Source organism: Photinus pyralis, unplaced genomic scaffold (genome assembly GCF_008802855.1).
Source record: "Photinus pyralis isolate 1611_PpyrPB1 unplaced genomic scaffold, Ppyr1.3 Ppyr1.4_LG5, whole genome shotgun sequence".
Lineage (NCBI taxonomy): Eukaryota > Metazoa > Arthropoda > Insecta > Coleoptera > Lampyridae > Photinus > Photinus pyralis.
The window spans coordinates 8,794,106-8,813,943 of record NW_022170596.1 but is presented as its reverse complement, the minus strand read 5'-3'; positions in this window follow the sequence as shown (position 1 = coordinate 8,813,943).

The window sequence follows — 19,838 nt, the reverse complement described above, 5'->3', positions numbered from 1 at the left end:
CTCATGGTTAAGCAAGAAAAGGCAGCTTTTTTCAAGCACAAAGAAAAGGCAGCTTTTTTCAAGCACAAGATTAATTCTAACAATAAACAACTCTGGAAAGAGTTAAAGCAACTTTTATCTCCAAATAGTGTACAACCTGACTTACCCGCCCATTTAGATAATCCAGAAGCTATAAATACCTTCTTTGTAAATTCAATTCCTAACTCAAATGACCAAAACGTAACTCAGTTGATCAACTTTTATAAAAATAATAAAATAATTCATAATCAGTCTTTTAAATTCTCTACTGTCGAAACAAGCCACGTTGCGAAAATCATAAGTGGTATCAAGTCAACTGCTTATGGTTCCGATGGAATTAATATCAACATCCTAAGACTATTCTGCCCAATTATCGAACCATACCTTACTCATGTTATAAATATGGTACTTTTAACAAGTATTTATCCGGAAGCCTGGAAAAAAGCTGTGATAACTCCATTGCCAAAGACACCTCGCCCAAATGAATTTAAAGACTTGCGCCCGATAAGCATATTACCAGTGATGTCCAAAATAATAGAAAAAATAATGAATGACCAGCTCAGAGCATACGTTGACGCAAAACACATAATTCCTGATCACCAATCCGGCTTTAGGCCGAATTATAGCTGCACCACAGCTTTGATCGATACTGTCGATGACATTATTACTGCTACTGACTCCAAACTCATCTCTGTCTTGGCACTGTTAGACTATAGCAAGGCCTTTGACACTATCAATCACGGCATTCTTCTCTCTATTCTGGAAAGCATTGGATTGTCATGTCAAGCAGTGAAATTGTTTGATAGTTACTTAACTGGACGGTGTCAGTCTGTAAAAATTAAAGCTACTCAATCAGATTTTTTATCAACTTCAAAAGGTGTTCCACAGGGGTCTATTTTGGGCCCACTGCTGTTTATTATATATACTCACCAGTTTGACAAATGTATTAAGCATTGCAAATTGAAGAAGTTTGCCGATGATACACAAATGTTGTATTCATTTCGCGTAGAGGAGGCTACTCGTAAAATAAATGAAGACCTTCACTCCATTGAATCAGTTTCACACATGCACTCATTATTCATAAACCCATCAAAATCTTCAATCATAGTTTTTGGGAATGAAGACAAAATCAATTCAATAAAAGACAAACTCAACTTCACTTTGCACGAGACGACCATACCTCTCCAATCTGAAGTAAAAAACTTAGGCCTCTCTATTGATAACTCTTTCAGATATAGTACACAAATTAACACTTACATAAAGAGAAGCATTATGAATTTGAAATTGTTATTCCCGCACAGAAAAACCTTACCAATTCATATAAAAGCTATGCTTTGTAACTCCCTTGTACTGTCCCACTTTAACTATTGTTCCGAAATTTATTGGTCGTCTATAACGCAAGACGTGGCAAAGCGTATCCAACGGGTACAAAATAGCTGCATGCGTATGATATTCGGCATACGCAAGTTTGAGCACATCTCCCATAAGTTGAGTGATCTGAACTGGCTAGACATGAATAACAGGAGAAAACTACTATTTGCAACACTATGCCATAAGGTGCTTTTATATAAGAAACCAGCGTATCTTTATAACAAAATCCGCTTTCGAACGGACGTTCACAACTTAAATTTAAGATTTTGTGGTTTAATTTCTCCTCCTAAACACTCCACTGCTTTATTTGAACGAACCTTTCAGTATCAAATTTATAAAATTTACAATAACATACCACCTGAGTTTAAAACGTTATCAGTGTCCTTGTTTAAAAGAAAAATGTTCCTATATTTGTTAAAATCTAATTTTAATTAATTGTACAAAATACGATAGTAATAGTAATCGTCAGAACTAATCTTAACTTCGGCCGACATCCCAGAATTTAATCCTAGGCAACAAATTAGCACAACTCTGTTATTGACTTCACGGTCCCAATGGAAGACCAAGGTAGCTGACTACCAATTTGAATTGGCACCGTGTGATTTCTCCGCATCTTTGGAAACTTGTATTGTTCTCTTCATGGTATATTTTATATATAAAATGTGTGAGAAATAAAGGCTATTATGATTATTATTATTATTAATATTAGATAGATTTTAAAGAAATGAATATCAATACAAGTGAATTTGATATCTTTAGCAGGGAAATATTAAGGGCGAACTTTAAGAGTCGGTAATTTTTTTTCTGCCCTGATTTTGTAACTACCCGTTAGAAAAATTAGATTAGAAGGTCTGAGATGGTCTGATTGATTTGATAATTACTGCCTTATTTTCATGCAATGACTTTCATGTTCCTTGTTCACTACAATTTCCCTTGTAAATATTGTCAAAACATATCAAATTGACCGCTTAAGTTGTGATTGTTTTTTTTTGTTAGTAGCGATATCGACTTTTAGGCATTTTACATTTCAAGGTGATTTCATACATTGAACTGGGAGTTGTAGCATTATTCCTAAAGATATTCTGTTACAACCATCTTATATAATATATTACACACTGTTATAAAAAATACCTTGATCATAGGTTCTAGGCGTAGGCACTCATTGTCAATTGTGCTCGTTTTCAAACATTAAAATTCAAAAAAATAGTTTTTAATTTAATTGTTAATTATACAATAATTATAAATGGTAATATAATTCATTTTTCTATGTGTTAGTATACTAGTAATTACAATGGCATATTTAATTACAGTATTGTGATATGCCATTAGAAATTAAGATTGTTCTTCCCATTCCTAGTTTTAGCTATTTTTAAAATGGCATTTGTGTAGGCGTTAGTAAATTGCATTACAGCCATCGGTACTTCCCACAAAGTGCAAAATATAGACCGAAATTGTTTAATAATGTTAACGAACTTCTGAAACATCTGACATGCATTCCCGGTAAAACATGTGTAAAATCATTTTCTTGCACGTGCTTCTCTTCATGCTAAATCAAATCAACAATTCCATTCCATTGTTCTTTACAATACCTATAAATATTGACGGAATTACTTCCCACGTTTGCAATTAAATAAAGTTCGACATTCACATTCGAGCCGATTTCTGTTGTAAATTATACATGTCTAAGAGGCATACTAATTTAAACTATTAATAAACACGTGCGATAAATTGTGAAATTTAACCAGCGAGTTCACGTGTAAAAAGGCTCTACTTACTCCATAACGATCAATCAAAAAAAGATTGTGATTGATGAACGCAATTACAGATTTGTTGCCGCATCATATTTATTATGATTTATTTTTTAAGGTGTTTCGAGGTGTCGGAAAGCTCCACACCTGAAGACTTACTTCGGGTTAGCGATTTATTGAATGGTCCTATTGTTCTGTTTTTATTAACAAAAAGTTCAATGAACTACGCCTACGTTACTCTTCGCCGATGATGAGTGACATGTTATTTTATTAGTCAAACAAACCTTGAAATTTTGCATAAGTGACTAAGCGGGAGGCGGTCAATTTCAAGTGTTCATTTCACGCTTTGTATAATTTTAGATCGAAATCTGCGTTTTGTAGGTAAGAAAGGGATTAATGGCGCTTTCAGGTCTACGAAAATTACGTGTTTATGGACGGTGAAACCAGCGAAGTTGAAGTAACACGGCACTTATCTTCGCGAATACGACCTTTACGCTACGAATAAAAACCCCTAAGTTTACAACCACAAGAGGCCGTTAGCTTAATTCTGCGGAAAGGCCGCCTCTAATGGTACTATTTCGTTTCAAATACTTGCGAGGATAGTGCCGACGGAGATGCTTAAATGTCAACAATTTAATTTTTGATCCTTTCGTTGTTGACAGAGAAACATGGGATTTTACGTCAAACAAGCTACAGACGTGTGAATTGATTCACGCCGTATACTCCAGGGGTTAATTAAAATTAATGGATTGTATTGCAACTTGCAACGCTTTCAATGATCATAAAGCTCTCACTGAACAAACACACCTTTGATCTACAAAACCCAAGCTCGAATCTCGATACACTGCACCATGCACAAAATGTTCCGATTTGACATTCTGACGGCCTGTCAATAGCTCGAGTGTTCAGTTTAATGAGAGCACAAATACTCCTCCCAAACCATTGATCGTTTCATTATTATCTCTCATGTTGTTCAATCCAGGTCTAATGAATCTACGATTGGAAATTCCTGAAGGATGACAACCAGTAACAGACAAAACAAAATTATTCTAAAAAGTGACACTGTTAAATCTCCACCTTCCTTTGCACATTTCACCTTTTATCCTCTCTTGGTCTTTACTTATTTAATTACAAAAATACAGCAACACATACCTAAGCATAAGCATATTCAGGGGGAGATGCTGTGTTAGGCCCAAAGAACCAAAACGACCATTAAACGAAAAGAAACGTCCACATCGCGTTATGGTATTCTTATAAAGTAGGTAGTTATGTTAACTTGAGAAGACCAAATTACGTAATAACACTAATAACGTATTATAATATATGACACGTTCTCAACTTTATGTAATATTCTAATGCAACCACCATAAACGAATAAACTGCTAAACCTGGTATGCAAACCCACTCTACGGCAAATAATGAGACGATCTGGAAAATGCAGGTGATATTTCTTTGTCACATTTTCCATTTTCTCTTTGCGAGTACCCTCCTCATATCTCATTCATACCTTTCATTGTCTTTGTAAGTACCGTTGTCCTACATTCCGTTTTCGAGATATCGGGGTTTAAAGTACCGACTGTTCTGGCTGTCTGTCTGTCTCGTCCATATCAACCATTTTCCCTGTTTGGATACTCTCTTCGGACACTCCGTTTTCAGAATATTCGCATTTAAAGTACCTTCTTCTGACACTTTGTTCTTTATGTATATACAGGCTGTTTCAAATTTCGTGTACAGATTTGCTTATTATAGATAGAGAGTTGGTTAAATGGACAAAAGTGATGCATAACTATGCCTATAAATAAAATAAAATAAAAAAATGTTCCCCCTCTCTAAAGTTTCCTAAATATGGCGAAAAATAACATAATTGACGTTTTTGATTTTTGGTTTTAAAATCGTTATTTGGGGAGGTATTTAAAAACCAAACAGACTTTCTTTAGGAAACTGTCTGTTCTTTTAGATGATGGAAATTAATTTTCGTTATCATTAATACTTTATTTATATCGATACCAAATTTCATATAGGACGTGGGATGCATTTTAAAGATTTAGGTCTCGATTTAGGTCATTTAATACAAAAAAAATCCCGATTTCAAAAATGTATAACTCTTATAAAAAAATAAAATAAAAGTTCAAAATTAAACAAGTCATTAAGCCGCTTGCGAGCAAGAGGCGAAAAGTGTACTTCCAAATTTATTTTTTCGATTTTAATAGCCCTTAGGGACATTTCATACCTTGAGAAATAATTTTTAATTTCTGATCGAATGACTTAACTCAAACTGACTAACATTTTTTTTTAATTTTGAACTTTTTTTAACAAAAGTTGGTATCGATATAAAATAAAGTATTAATCATAACGAAAATTTATAAAATATCATCTAAAAAAACAAAAAAGTTCCCTAAAGAAAGTCTGTTTGGTTTTTAAAAACCCCCTTACGTTGAATACTTCACCAAAACCCGCGTATTTCTACGTAAAATTGCACAAGAGTGTATTATTGTGCTTTTTAGCGCATTTTTAAGAATTAAAAAAATGTGCTATTGTTTGCGTTTTGTCCGTCCGTCCGTCTGTCTGTCCGGACCCACTTCTACCGTTTTGAACTACTTCTAGGGAACTGGTCCTAGAGTCCTGGAATTTTTTGCAGTAGGTAGCCTATACCTGGAAGGTGTGCCAGACGGCCATCAAATTTTGCTGCCTAAAAGCCCCCCCCCCCCCACGAATTATTTCATGAGATGCTGTTTTTTGAAAAAAACGTGCATAACTTTTACATACGACAACCGATTGGTCTCAGATTTTGCATACGCATGCCCTTAGTGGTGCCAAGTTAAACTTTAGTTAAATGGCGGGGGGGAACACATGTTCTACGCTTCATGGTATTTTAATGAAAGGTCTCATCGAAATAAATTGGTTTGTACAAACTATAACTTTCCCGTGCGACTCTTTTTCGAGATCAGTGAGCAACGGGGGGGGGGGGCATTAATTTTATCTCTCATTGTATTCTAATTAAAGGTCCTAACGAAAGGAACCGTTTTCTACCAACTATTGCCCTTCTTTCTGTCCTCTTATCAAACTACGAGGTGGAGGGGGGGTGGAACTAGTTTTATCCTTCATGGAATTAATTAATTAATTAATTAATCCTCTTCCTCGACCTCTTATCGTAATCGGGTATATTCCCTTATACCTCAAGAACGGATTGCCGGAAGAGGGTACTCACAAAGGGCGATTGAGACGTCTGCACGAAATATATCCATTGGTGATGTCAAAACAAAAGCTATTACGGTTAAAAAAATACGCTATATCTGCACAAGAGTTGTGCACAATTTATACTTGTTTAATTTTGGCCTTGGCATTTGATCTCTTTGGCCAAATCTGCTTCAGAATGTTTTGATTCAATTTAAATCTTTGAAGAATATTAAATCTTTTTGATATACACGGAGAACAATAAATATCTACCAAAGTTACGATGCAATGCTCGTTTTTAGGAAGAAACAAACCATTGCCCTCAAAAATGATTAAAAGCAACGAATTGTTACACTTCTTAAAACACTTACTGTAAAAATTAGGATACCTAAATCAAACTTTTGGTAGTAGAAAAGTGGCAAACATTTTCTGTAGTCCACTTTATAAACAGTGATATTTCGATAACAAAGAAACCCTTCTTCAACCTTAATTTACGACATATGAAACCCTACGCGAACTGTATTGTGAGTGGTAACCTCGGTGGTAACAATTAGTTAAAAATTAAAAATAGAAACCACAATGATTCCAGTAAAAAAAACCAAGAGCACGGAACAATGATCCCATTAAAAAAAACAAAAAAGCAAGGGCTAAAGATACCACCCATCACCATGGCTCCATCTAAAAAAAACCTAAAAGAACAGGTGACAATGATCCCATTTAAAAAAAACGAAAGAGCAGGGGACAATGATCTCTTTAAAAAAACCAAAAGAGCAGGAGACAATGATCCCATTTAAAAAAACAAAAGCACAGGACAATGATTCCATTTCAAAAAAAAAACAAGAGCAGGGGACAATGATTCCGTTAAAACAACCAAGAAAACAAGCGATAAAGATCTCACTCCTCCCGATGTTCCCATTAAAAAAAACAAACGAACAGGGGACAATGGTTCCATTAAAAAAACAAAACAGCAGGGGACAAAGATTTATTTATTTATTTATTGAAATAAACAGGCCTGGGTCTAGTTACATATTTCCCATACACATAAATGAAACGAAAACGTGTTTTGTGTGGATGCGCGTGAGGCTGTGTGATCCCATTTCAAAAAAAAAACAAGACCAGGGGACAATGATTCCGTTAAAACAACCAAGAGAACAGAGGATAAAGATCTCACTCCTCACGATGTTCCCATTAAAAAAACAAACGAGCAGGGGACGATGATTCCATTAAAAAAACAAAACAGCAGGGGGCAAAGATCTCACCCATCCCAAAGTTCCTTTTAAAAAAAAATAAAAAACCTAAGTAGGAGGCAATCATCTCATTAAAAAAAATCAAAAAAGCAAGCGACAAAGATCGCACCCATCACCATGATCCCTTAAAAAAAAAAACTAAAGAGCAGATGACAAAGTTCCCATTCATTCCAAATAGTCGGATTCCAAAAAAATTTAAAAACCTAAAAGAGCAAGAGACAATGACCCCATTTCAAAAAAACAAGAGCAGGGGACAATGATTTCGTTAAAATATCCAAGAGAACAGGGGACAAAGATCTCTTCCTCCCGATGATCCCATTAAAAAAAATTAACGAGCAGGTGACAAAGATCCCACCCATCCCAAAGAAAAGAAACTTGAAATGTCTTGTTTCGAAAAGAGATAGCAGTAGTAATATACATCATTAGTTTTGAGAGACCAAAAGTTACTCACAAAAGAGAAAAGAATTCCAGGTCCATATTTAAAAAAATAAATTTAATGTTGGTATCTAAAAACCGAAATTTCGCAAGAGAAAAGTAAAATCATTTTCTTAAAGAGCGTAGAAAAGTGCCTTAAGAGTTTGCCCTTAGTTTTCCAAATAATGAATAATAAAAGACGCAAAAAATAAAAGCGAAAAATGGTACGTGAGCTTTGTCTGCCATTGCAACGAGTTTGTTAACACCCTGCATGTATGCATTTCGGTTTTAATATTAATTTTTTTTTATTGACCTCATATAAATTATTGAAAACAACGTTATCAAATACGCAATGTGCCTCTTAAATTTCTAAATTAAGGTTCCTTTTCTCTCAAATCGGAAGTTACATATTCGAGTATTTAATTCGAAATGAACGAATATCGATGTCGAGATATCTCATGTGACCACTCGTTGTTTATTAAGGATCCTCAGATCCTTTATAGTTTTGTATTGTCGTCCGTCCGTCCGTCCGTCCGTCCGTGTGCGCTCTAACTCTTTTTAAAAGTGGCCGACTGTGTTGAAATTTGGTGTATGGGTACTTTGGATTTTAAGGACGGACGCTATTGATTTTCAGTACGCTGGTTCAACAGGAACAAAAGTTATAGGGCTTCCAGTGAATCGGGAACAGGAAAAACTGCGGGCTCAATATAATAGAAATTAACATATTTCATTCCCTAGGTCATGTATCGAGTTCGGACTTTCGCTAGATTATTCCCTATGGCTTTTAGATGTGTAATAATTGAATATAACTCATCTCTGTGGTACAGGTCGAAAGTCTTAGGGCAAAATGTACCCAAAATTATTATTTTTTACACATGAATTGGGAATTTTAAAAGCTTTCTAACGCATTATCTTGATGCTGAAAGAGTGCATCACGTCGTGCACATTTGATAACCGCATATGTGAGATTCAAAGATGTTAAATGATCTTTCGGAGTCCACATGGATTTTGATCAAAATACGTCAAAATCGTTATTTATGCACCAAGATCGTTGGGAAAAAGACCAAGAGCATTATCTCATTGACCAAAACATGAATTTTGATCTATTTTTGGCAACCACATGGATTTTGATCAAAACATGTCAAAATCGTTTTTCTTGCACTGATATCGTTGGGAACAAGATTAAAAGCATTATCTCAATGACCAAGACATGAATTTGATGCATTTTTGTTAACTATAAAACGTATTTTGTAAGATTAAAATAAATTGTCGTTAAAAGTGATTGTAATACTGAGGATCCTTCGATATTTCGTTGTATCGGTTTATTATTGAACAAAATCTTATTGCAGTAGTACGAATGCGCTTGTTATGTATACGGTACATGCAGGATTTATATTTGTTAAAAAATATAAATGATAGCAGCTAAGATAATAATGGTTTCTTAATTTATAAGAAACACGAAACACCCTGTAGATAAATCTTAGTCCCTAACTCCCTAATCATTAGAAATTTGTTGCCATTTATTCAGTTGATGGTGTTTCTCGTGCAGACTTTACGACACAAAAATGTAAAAATTGACTCGCAAAATCCCAGACTGAATATAAATTTCCTCATAATTTATGAAAAGTAGAAGAAAAAGCGTTAGGTAAACAAGTCTCGGCGACCTTGATGATTTTATAGAATTAATTGCTACTTGTAGTAGTAGTTCTACGATATAAATGATGCAGTGTGTATAATTACACAACGTAAAACACATAAGGCTGGCGGTGACCGCGCTTACGCAATTTCGAAAAATGGTTGTAGCGAGAGTAAATAAAAATTCATCAAAAGGATAAATACCTTCCATTCATTATCGCTTCGGCTGGTATCAACGGATAATGATCTGAATAACTTGAGCGGTCGCATCCTTTTTTAAATCGCTTTAAATTAAGTAGCATTTAAACACGTTTCACTTTAATTTAAAACCCGCCGATACAATTTGTCGCTTACTGCCGACGAATAATTACTTTGACGTTAAACCTCACCGTTAATCACTAGTAAACCTCGAAAGATTATCAGAGTTCAAATTTTAACGTTATTTATAACTCCTTTTGGAGTGTGCGCCATTTTAACATAAACCACATGAGTCATGTCGAAAAATATTTTAGCCAGATTGCAAGTCTTGCAACATTTATAGCAGTGCACTAGTTAAAAACTAACGTTTAGCGGCTGAACCATGTTTGAAAACTACGAGCAGGCTCCTTCCTTGAACATTTAATGTTTATGTATGTACACTAACTGTAAAAAGTAGAGAGTTTTTCGTTAATTTACATACGCCGGCATTATTTAAACACTTCAGTTTCTAATTGCCCTTTTTTTAATTTGATAATTGTTTTTAGCTGAGTAGGGAAGTTTTCCCATCGATACCTTTTCCGCTTTCTACGCATCACAACGCCGATAATTAACAGCAAGTGTCGTTGCATCTCAATTACAACATTAATTACTGCATTTCATATTTGCAATATATGGCACGTTTTTATGTTTTATTGCAAGATGGTTAATGCAGGGAATGTACTCGTACTGTATTATTAAACTTTCGTCCACATGTGCGTAGGTTTTTGGTACGTTGTAAGCCCACGATCGACTACTTTTTTATTTATTACAAGTTCGATACACTTGCCATTATATTTTGATGTATTAATTTGTGTAGATCCATACCCACGCCGATTTACAAACGGAGGTAACGGTTTTCGACAGTGCCCTAGGTCAAATTGACGAAAATGGGAGTAAAATGTAGATATGACCTATTTTCGAAGATTTGTAGTTGTGGCCTATGATCCCGTTACGCAGTATTTTTGAGATAGATCGAAAACAAACGTGTTCAAGACAATTGCGCTACAAGCCTGTACACTGATTGATTGGCCTTACTAGAACCTTCACTATTTACATTCAGTTTCTAAGGTGTGAGCCTACCAGCCTCCGTTAATGAAAGAAAATGTCCACGCATGGAGATGGAAGTACGGCTATCATTTCGAATTTTTAATTTTCAGGAGATATTAGTGACCAAGTCATAATAACAAGATACGAAGAATCGCATACGATTTTCAGTAGAGGAATTTTTCCCATTCAGCTCGTATTCGAAAACCAGACTTTTGATCCGGCTCATATTCGGAGCTCTTTGGTGGAAGAGAGCAATGTAAGTACAGTTGTGGATGTAACTCCATCATTCTTGCATGCAGAAGACTTCAACGAATTGAAATTTCCGAAAGGCATTACCTTCTTCTTTCCAATACCAAAGCGAGTGCTGAGGTCGTTCCACACTCACTTATCGCATGCAGGAAAAGAAAACCTTATAGTTCGCATTTGAACGAGTGGAATGAATACAGTATGGCTGCTACTCTTTTCACTTTTCTGAAAATGGAAGTTCTTTTTGGAAGAACCAAAAGTCGTGAGTAGCATCAGAAGATCTATGTCTTCCCCTGTTATGATCATACTTGTCAGCAGCTGAGACAGCTTTCCAAAACCTTTGTTTTTCGACAATTTACTTACGTTTCGAAAAACTTTGTGTAACTTTAATCAGTTGTATTTCGGTTAATATTGGGCCTACAACTTTGTATTACACTATGATGCAAACAAGTATAAATTGTGCACAACTCTTGTGCAGATAAAGCGCATTTTTTAACCAATGGATATATTTCTTGCAGATGTCTCAATCACCCTTTGTGAGTACTTCTTCCGACAATCCGTTCTTGAGGTATAAGGGAATGTACCCTAGCTAGAATATATCCGAACACGATAAGAGGTCAAGGAAGAGGGCTATGGTAGGTAGAAATTAATTCCTTTCGTTGAGACCTTTCATTAGAGTACCATGAAGGAACTAGTTCCACCCCTCGCCCTCCACCCCGTACTTTGATAAGAGGACAGAAAGGAGGTCAGTAGTTGGTAGAAAACGGTTCCTTTCGTTGAGTTTAATTAGAATAAAATGAGAGATAAAATCTCTAAAATCACTTACGGTGTTCCACAATGTTCCGTCCCGAGACCTGGGTCACCATTTTCGATTTTGTGACGTCTCAAGGTCATATGGTAATACTTTCCTAATGTCGTGGCATTAAACTGATCCAATATCATGACAATGGGTTTCCCAAACGCATGTGACGTCACCAGGTAATGACAAGGTCACGAGTTTTCCTATGGCAGTGGCCTTGGACTTTTGTAATAGGTGACTTTGACCTCGAGTTTTAGTCCAAGTTCGTGCTCTTGGTCTTTGTTAAATACATTTTGGCCAAATTGTCTTAAGAACGGCACATACGTTACAAAAAATAAGAAACGAGGATTAGGAAAACGTTATACATAAGTACAGAAACTTTATTGCTTTTCTTTGCGTGATCCTTTGCTTTTCCCCTTTCTTAATGTTTTTAAGATTTTTTAAAAAAACTTAGGTTTTGCAACACAGCAACTTTATCTCATGTGATTAATTTATTGAACGCTTTTGCTTTTGCTTTGTTCGCACTCATCTTATAGATTGCAATAATAGTACACCATAAAAACAAGGTCACCCCTTAGTTACGGTACCAAGAGCGCGACCAAGGTGGAAGAAACTTTGAATTTTTGGTTTACATCCCTCTGAATTAAATTAGTTAAATTAGTTTGAATTAGCGTGAATTAATGTGAATTAACGTAAATTAATTTGAGTAAACGTGAATTAATTAGGATTAACATAAATTATTTTGGATTAACGTGAATTAATTCGAATTTGAATTTTTGGGGTACCTACACCAAGAATGGTACTTGGTTTCTTCTAGATCGCGGCCTTGGTCCATGAACAAAGTCACTCCTTAATTACGCAAGCGGGAAATTCTCTGGTTTTCATTAGAATACCATGAAATGAAGGGTAGATCAATTGTCCTCGTCGTCCTCTTCTCCTCAACAATTTTATAAGTTCCCTTTCGTACCACTAGAGCCCGTTTTCCATAGACAGGTGTGCGTCAATCAGGGCGTATGGGCGTTATCACAAAAAGTTAGTGATTAGACAACAAATTGAATATATTTTTTTCATACGCCTGTTTTTTTTTTAACTTTGTTTTTAAGTGGGGGGTTTCAGCCAAAGGATTGCTCTACCAATGGGTTTGGCCCCAACACATATGAAACATAAAACTTACTGGGTCCAAAAAAATTGCGTTACCTCATATTTAAACTAACGTGGTACGCCACTGGATTGACCATTGCCCGGTCAAAAATTTCTGTTGAATTTTTTTTAATTTTCATACCTCATTACATATTCGGCATTTTCATGTTAAAAGACCACCAAATACCAAATTCCTTCAAATTTTTCCTCACCCCTCTTTAGGGATAGCGCACCCCTAAAGGGGGGAACATATTTTTATATTCAATGCAATCAAATCTAATGTTTTAAATAAAATATTGAAAATCAATTTCTGAAGTATTTTCGGTCGTATTATTTTTGGCATCATCTGCCAAACATTACATATTGAAAATAATTGGCAGGGATAGTTCGACTTACATAATTATGGAAAATAAATGTGCTAGTGAAGTGTGTCTAATGCGATTTGATAAATAAATGTCTGTTTACATTATACTCTTTTTAGCATTCTTAGCACAGAAGTAACAAAAGCGTGCTGACCAATTATCGCACCAATCAATTATTTTCAGCAAATTATCTATTAATCATTCACTTTCAGCCAAAGGTAGTCGCAAAAAAACCAAATGCTGAATAATAATTATGTAATTGATCGCTTAATAAAACAAAATTATGTGCTGGGAAAAAGACAAATTTATTACGGTAGCGGGCGCCGAACAATATACGAATTCAAACTCGCACCTCAAGTTCGGGAACTTGTTAAGTTATTAAACAAGGTATAATGCAAACCATAAATATTAAAGTAATACAGACCCGAAGACTAAAGTGGTTAATTAAACGCGAGCAATTCGTATCATTATTCGTTAAGTCTAATTAGCATACAGGTTAACGTATGCCGGTCTGCAGTGTGATATACGAGGTATTTTTGTATTATTGATGTAAATTGTTGAACGAAGGCTCACCACTGTTGGTATGACATAATATTTATTAATAAAATCCGACTTGGGAACTGCTTGTATTTATTCCACATGCAAATAGGTACATAATTCCAAGGATGGCCGTAGTTTTGATGCCGCTCCTAATAAATTTTCTGTGGCGCCCGATTCTGGGAATTAGAACATTGTCATTTTGCTCCAAAAGTCTGTTACAATTATTGTTAGAAAACCTCGGTGTAAGAAGTCGAGTTAGAAAGGTTTACGATGTCATTAGTTTAAAGGTGACGAGTAGCGGCCTGCTTGCGCAAGAAGACATTTGTGATCTATTAAACCTTTCCTTCCATTTAATTTTTGTTGTAAAAGCATTGCTTAAGAGGTAGATTTCGCATGGTTTATCATTCCATTAAACATTTAGGTACATGATTGCAAACATCACTTACGCTAAACTCGTTACACAACGGTCAAAATAATTAGTTGTTCAAATACACCAATTGAATAAAATAATCACCTGCACAGTTGATTAAGGTATACATTAACATTTTTGGATAAGGTTTGAAAGATGTAACACTACGTAATCACTGCAATACATGTTATGTATGTAATTTTTATCTTTCTAACATATAAAAATTTAAACAATTAACTTTCATTTCTGTAGTGTTAAATTTACATTACGAGAACAATTGCTAAATGTTAAAGAAAATGAGGTCGGTATATAGTTTTACACAGATTTTTCAAATTATCCCCCGTTATCCCCTAACAAAACTGCAACTTTTGAAATTCGCATGTTCAAATCAACTTTTTTTGGTCAACGTTTGAAATAACTGTACCCGCGTGAAGTTAGCATTATCAAGTCAGCAATATAGATTTTGCATATTTCTTGTGAAGTTAATAATAATGTTATAGCAATAAATATGCAAAAATATTTAGAGGTGGAAGTGGGGGAAAAGCGAGGGGAAAAGTTTAGGATTCTGAATATTGATAATTGACATCATCAATACAAAGTATGGCAACCGAATAGCACTGGAAACAAAAAATTTTAAATGCGTAAATGAAGAGTTTATGAGCTGTTTATAGTAACAGGTAGCAAGTATCATCTAACAGGCGAAGAGCTGTTTTTTATGACCAAAACTAAATTTTAGTATTATGATTTTGGTAATTATGTTATTTATGCCGTAACTGATTTGCCGTTTGCAACCGTTCCCGTAGAGCTTTTTAATTATCTTTGCAGCATACGAAAGCCCCCTTCTAGTGGAAGAGGAGGGAAAATTAATACTCTGATTTCGGCTTCGTTAATTAGGTATTATCCGATTTCAGTTTTTCTATGTCAATTTAAAGCTAGGATAGAAACCGGCAAAATTTCCAAATTTAGTTGAGTATAATTAACAGTAGTATTAATTGTAATTACCCTCGTCTAATTAGATTGCGTCTAGTGTCAAAAGAATTAATTGGCATGAATTTTAAGGTTGGTCCCAAGTTTTTAGAATGACAGGGGAAGTTTTTTTTAATTTTTAAACGCTTTCTTACAAATTCGTCGGACGAGCTGGAAATTCCGATGTTCCCTTTCCGTATTTTTGAAGTTTAAGGGGGCTCTTTCGATATTTCGTCCTCTTACGTAGTGTGTATTTAATCTTTAGTAATTTTCGTATCTACCGTACCATTTGAATATCAAAGTAAGGGCTTTTTGTACGTTCCTTTCCGTTAATTATAAAGGGGTGCTTTTCTGCATTTTTCTACCGTTAATGATTTATGTGTCCGTTCTTGCTTAGGAGAATTATTGCCGCTTCCGTGTGCCTTTTTGTTGTTTTAGATTATTCTTCAGTAACCGATCGGCCGTTTCCTGGAATTATCGATTTCTCCGTCCCCGTTACCTGAGGCATCCGAGGGCGTTCCGAAACCGGCGACCTTGGTCAGAAGGAGGGTTTGCTAATCTTCTGCTGTCGCTCGAATTACCGCACCGTCCCGCCGACTCCTGCCGTGGTCACATTTATTTTGTAAATTCAAATTTACATAGAATTGTATTTTCTTGTGTCTTCATTAAATGTTATTTCTCTAAATTATACCTTTACATTTCAAAGAACCCGTTTGCGCGCGGACAAAATTCGTCGCAAATCGTTTTAAACGATGCCCTTGTTTCTAATTGTGAGATAAATACGTGAATGGTCGCTGCATTTACCTCGAGTTTCTGAAAATATTCATTTAGAGAAAAGTTAATATTTTGCTGGTTCACAAATCATAGACTTCGCACGAAAAAATTTTCGAGAGATCAGCATGAACTCCTCAGGCCGAAGGGCGCGGGTGCAAGTGATACAGATTGCACTTGTACATAGAATCGAAGGAGGGGTCTATCACGGGCGCCCGCGAACACGTTTAACTTTTTTTCGTTTTTATATATATTGGATTAGGTAAAGTATACAGGGATTTCCTTATAGGGTTTTTCTAAAATTGTGTTTTTCTATTGTTTTTTAAGTCAATGGTTCCATAATAAGTTAATAGCTTTTCAAGTCAATGGTTGCCGGACGCGATACTGGCCGATTAAATGCGCGAGAAAACTGACAGCGCCAGTCTGGCTGGAGATAAGGCAGAGTTAATGAGTTATACGCCTCACTTTTGCTGATGATTTGGATCCGTTTCGTATCGCAGCCTGGGAACGGTTTACTCGAGATTTTTGAACAGCCCAGCTAATGGATTTTAGGAAAGTGGGATTTGTCAGTAAATGTGAACCTTATTAGTTGCATGAATAAAGATGGCCACTGTATCCGATTAACCACAATTTTGAAGACGTAATTGTCAAAATTAGAAAAGTAGGGATGAAGCAAAGAGAGGCTTTTTGTGGCGTTAAGTGCGTGTCCCGAAAAAAATAAAGCGCTAGGCGATCAACGTCAGAACACGGTGGAGCTTATGACGATCGGTTGTGTGTGAGTGCCACAGAAACACCAAGCCACGACCACGCTAGAATTATAAGAGCAAGAGTCAGTAACCGAAACAGAAGGAAAACAGCGTTGAACACTGCGGGGTATGTACGAGTACGTATGCAAAAGCAGTAAACTTAAATAAATCGACGGGAATAATAGCGGGGTGAATATTGCGAGTCAAAGTTAGGCAAGCGTGTGTGTCTCGGTGTGTGTGCACGACAATAAGGGGCGATATAAGTTGTAAATCAAACAATACGTGTAAAGCTTGAATTCGGACTCTTCGAGTGAGTGAATGTTAATGAACGCCAATGCTACAATTAAGTAAACATAAACAAATAAAGAAAGAAAGAAATTGCGAATTAACGCATCAACATAAATTTGACCTGTCGTCAGAAATAATCAGGGGCGTAGACTGAATTTATAAATTACAATGCAACTTGGACGCGTCACCCCTCTCCAACTTTCGCATTCAGATTTGTGCCCAACGGAAACTTTCATGGCGCAAATTTCTGTTTAATAATTGTTGAGAAAAACAGTTCGTCTTCAAAGGAAAATCCCAATTTTCCATTGTGAGTTTCAAGAGTAATGACCTTCAGGAAACACGAGCCTAAAAACCATCTTGTAATCGAACCGGATACGCAGAAAATTTCGAGACCGGTGGAATAAGGTAATTTCAATATTTTATTCAATCCATTTCCGTGACTTTAAGGGTAAAAAGGATATACGCTGGATTTATTTTAAAGTGAAACCCTTAAAGAAACGGCATTTTCGTGTTCATTTGTATTATAATTGTTAATTCGAACCCGCCTAGAAGCGTGTAAATTCCATTTTTCAATAGTAAAAATCTTGTAGATCGGTTACAAATTATACTTTGAATAAGGGTTAGATGTAATTGTTCAACTAGGGAGAATCAGGGATGTAGGATAAAGGCGATCGATAAAGATCTAGGTATTTAGAAGAGATAATCAAATTCATATGTGAGTGAAAGCATGTGTTGGTTTTTTGCAAATTATTCAATATACAGAATGAATTTGAGATTAGTTGATTTTTTTATCAAGAACTGCAAACAAAGGGGTGGTCCGGAGCACGACGTGAATTCATTTCAGGAAAAGGACCCCAGTCTGCCTCCTTAAAACGAGGGTTATCCCAGTTAAAGTAATAACATTGAGCTAGCCTTAGGTATGTTTTGAACAAATTTAACATGGGCGAAAATAGTCAAAATTTAATAACGCGATCAATAAAATGTAACCATTGTTTGTACCTCAAGTATACTGTCGTTTGCGTTCAATTTTATTTTCCAGTACAATCGTACGCAGCAAAGTTCGCGGTGAGAACCTCTTTTGCTACGTCTACATTTCTATAAGATCAATCCAATACTTTCAAATTCAAAATCCTTTCTATTTAAAGCTGGCGATACTCTTTTTGAAATTAAGGACCACCCCTTGTTAAAGATGTCCATCTGTGGTTAACTCCCTACCAGTCGTGTCCACGGATGTCGGATAGGTGATCGACCTGGCGAATGACCCTACGAAACGCCAGGCCAACGAATAATGCCACGTGACTTATAAAACAATCGTTGGAAGGTGTTCACTTGAGTGTAGTTTTGTACCGGGAACGCCTCCACTGAGCGGGTGAGAGACAGTCTACATAGATGATCGTCTGTGATGTCTATGCATGCTTCAGCGATTATATCAGGAGAACGTTGTGTGTAACTAAGAGGAGACAACCTCAAAAAACCCTCATTCTTGAGGTTTCAGGTAGATCCAGGATGTGTGACAAAGCCGTTACTGGAACTCCCCATGAGGCACCGCCCGAGCCTCATAGTATAAACTGAGTTGTCTTCGTATGCGGAAACCTGATGGTGGAAGCCCTATAAACCCTTTAAACATTTCATAAAATGTAATCGAACAAACATACGAGCAGACGGACGGAGTTCACTACTAAATCGCTTTCAGTCACAAATAATAAGTTTAAACAAGTTAAAAGTAATCGTAAACGATTTACAAAAAGCACATTTCCACTTGCATTCATTTCCCATTTCTAAGATGCAACTTCTGTTAAAATCGTAAAATCCGTCCACAAATATGAAAGATAGCGTTCGTTGCAAATGTGCAATCCATTTTTGACGTGCTACTTCAATTTCAGTTTATAAGAAGAATCCATAGGTCCATAGATCAAAAAGTTAGCACTGCATATGCGCAAAATGAACTTTTGAAACTGGCGTTAGATTTTCCTTTATTCCAAGTGCCTATGTATCAAATTTCATTTAAATTCTTCCATTAATAAAAAAGTTGACACTGCGCATGCGCAAAACCAAATGTTGAAACTGGCGTTTGATTTATTCCAAGTGCCTAATGTATCAAGTTTCATTCAAATACTTTTATAAATAGAAAAGTTTGCAATTCGGTTTATAAATGATCGAGATGCGAAAAGGGCACTGTGAATTTTGAATCGATTCAACTCAACTTTTGGCATTGCGTATTATAGGGCTAAAGCTATGCTCATATTGAATTTCATGCAATTCAGTTCATAACTAACGGAGATGTCAAAGCGATCGGACATTTCTAACCAAAGTTATCGTTCACACGTACAGATAGAGGGACAGACAGACAAAGGAACAGACGGACAGACCAACAGACAGACGACAGACAACAATACAAAATTATAAACGATCTCTAGGATCGTTAATAAACGGCAAAAGTGTAAAATTATGGAACATGTAAAAAACGGTTTTTTGGTTTTTTTACAATAACTTTTTTAGCAATAAACGCAGAAAAAATTCCTTCCTTGGTGCAAGCCTCGACACCATAACGAACCAAATAGCTAAAAAACTAGAACAATAGCTCTTAAGATAAAGAACTAGTAGCGTCTCAACGAACGAGCGGACGGACGGACGGACGGACAAAGTGGCCACCTCCATTTTTTTTTAAATTTTTGTGGGA